We start from the raw sequence: 2,501 nt of genomic DNA, 5'->3' as shown, positions 1-2,501 counted from the left end.
TTAATTTAGGGGGGATTATTTCATATAGGAATGTCCGAATGTTTTGCGCCTCATCGTATTTATATTATTAACATCTCAGATTGATTATGGTTAACGTTCGAACGGCGCACAATCACATCTTAGATAATTAAATTTAAAAATTAAGAATTTGTATTGTATTTATAATATCTAACTTTAACACCGATTATTGGCGTTTCTTGATATTTATCAATAGTAAATGTTCAAATATTGTTTAAATTGTCAAGGATAATTTTCAATAATTTTTTACTCAAATATTATCAACTTTACAGAAAAACTGCAAGAGACAAAAATTATTTATTTTCTTCTCATAAAGTTCTAAGATTTTTTTCAGAATTTTTTATTAACTTTTAAGAACTGCATTTTCTTATTTTTACTAACATGAGAAAATACGGTATTAAAATATTCTGAAAAAATTCTGAAAAAATTTTCAGAACTTTACGGGAAGAAAATAAATAATTTTTGTCTCTTACAGTTTTTCTGTAAAGTTAATAGTATTTGAGTAAAAAATTATTTAAAACCAACATTTTGCAATCTTTAGTAATTAATATCCTGTTAACTATATTGCGAAAATTGCAAAATGATAGAGGACTTTTCGACTCAGTTTAGTCCACTGTATCTACACTAAAGTGATTGGCAAAAAAGGTCGGGACACTCTGTATGTTATCTAGAATGTCTCCATGCCTCTTGATACACGCGGAGCGGCCGAGAGAACATATTTCGGTCGCTTGAGTGAAGCTACAAAAGCGAAGGCAGGTTCTCTCTCGCTCTCAGCGCGCCGACAAGGCCAAACAATGAAAACGAGTGCGAATAGGTCGACGATATAGTCGGCACGCTTCTAACTACCAAGTCACACGGACACGGGCTCGTGCTTGTGTTGCTATCGGTTGTGCCAGGCCGCCGCCTGATGGCGTTAGTCTCGATGTCGTAAACCGTCACTGGTCTGGCATCCCTGCTTCCATTGTTCTTTCGACAACGTTTCCATTGGGACATTAGCGGATACAAAATTTTTCACGCGGTGCGCCAAGTCTTAGAGTTGTCGCGCGAACCACGCGACGCAATCTTTATCGCGACGGAACTGATACGATGATAACGCGTCGTCGTACGAGCAACGCACGTAATAGCCCATCCTACATATCTCGTGCTGTTAATATGTGTACGACGACGCATCTTTCTTTTCGGGTTTTGTCTTCTGCAGAACGCACTCCAAGTCGGCGTAGACGGGACGCGTTCCTTGTTACTATAGCTTCCAAATTTGAGCCACTTGTCGTCCTCGCTCGAATGGCACAATTGTTGATTTTTCCGCAGTCCATTACGTGCGACTGCAACTTTTCGTTCGTACTGAAGTAGTACAAGCAGCTGGAAAAAAAAACAAAAATTATTTTTATTATTATTATTTATTACTAAGAAGGAAAATTATATTTTTTTTTATGTGTACTTACCGGTAGAGCTGTGCGCCGATTTTATAAATATCGACGGCGGGCGCCGGTTGTTCTTGTCCACGGCGACGGCGGCGTTATATACTTACCAGGTATGCAAATATGAAACCGGAATTTTTTAATAGAAAATACACGTTTATTGCATGAAAATGATAAAAAATATTTTATTCGAAGTATTACCCATCGCTAGTTATACATTTTTCCCACCTGTCTGACAATTTGTGGAAGCCACGCCAAAAAAATTGTTGCTCTTTTCAGCCAAACTAGTCATCTAGCCATTTTCGTACATCTTCGTAAGAAGTGAAGCGCTGCTAAGCAAGTGCGTGTCCCATCGATGCAAATAAGTAGTAATCGGATGGAGCCAAGTCTGGTGAGTAAGCCATATGCGAAAGTATTTCCCAACCAAACGCCTCAATCATTTCCTTGACCAGTTTTGCTGTGTATGATGGTGCATTATCATGAAGCAAAATCACTTTGTGTAGCCTTTTTAATATTCCGGTCGTTTTTCACGTAAAGCTTGATTCAAATTGATCATTTGTTGTCGATAGCGTTTAGTATTAATGGTTTCGCCAGGTTTTAGGAGCTCATAATAGATCACACCTTTCTGATCCCACCAAACACAGAGCATTGTCTTCCGTCCATAGCGATTTGGCCTTGCAGTCGATGTCGATGGTTCGCCTGGAGTTACCCATGATCTTTTACGCTTAGGATTCTCAAAATATATCCACTTTTCATCGCCAGTCATCACAATTCGATGGAAAATTGACTTTCTTTTGTACCTGGCGAGCAGCATTTCGCAAGTGGTTTTTCGGTTTTCCTACTGTCTTTTATTCAGTTCATGTGGAACCCATTTTCCCATCTTCTGGATCTTTCCCATGGATTTCGAACGTATGAAGACGGCTTCTCGTGTCACATTCAATTGATCCGCGAATTGTTGTTGAGTTTGAGCGTCATCTTCATCCAACAATGCTTGCAATTCGCTATCTTCAAACTTTTTCGGTGGTTTTCCACATTCTTCGTTTCTCACGTCAAAATCGCCACTTT

Source organism: Trachymyrmex cornetzi, unplaced genomic scaffold (genome assembly GCF_001594075.2).
Source record: "Trachymyrmex cornetzi isolate Tcor2-1 unplaced genomic scaffold, Tcor1.1 scaffold301, whole genome shotgun sequence".
Classification (NCBI taxonomy): Eukaryota; Metazoa; Arthropoda; class Insecta; order Hymenoptera; family Formicidae; genus Trachymyrmex; species Trachymyrmex cornetzi.
The sequence above is the reverse complement of the archived record's forward strand: the minus strand, read 5'-3'. Positions refer to the sequence as shown.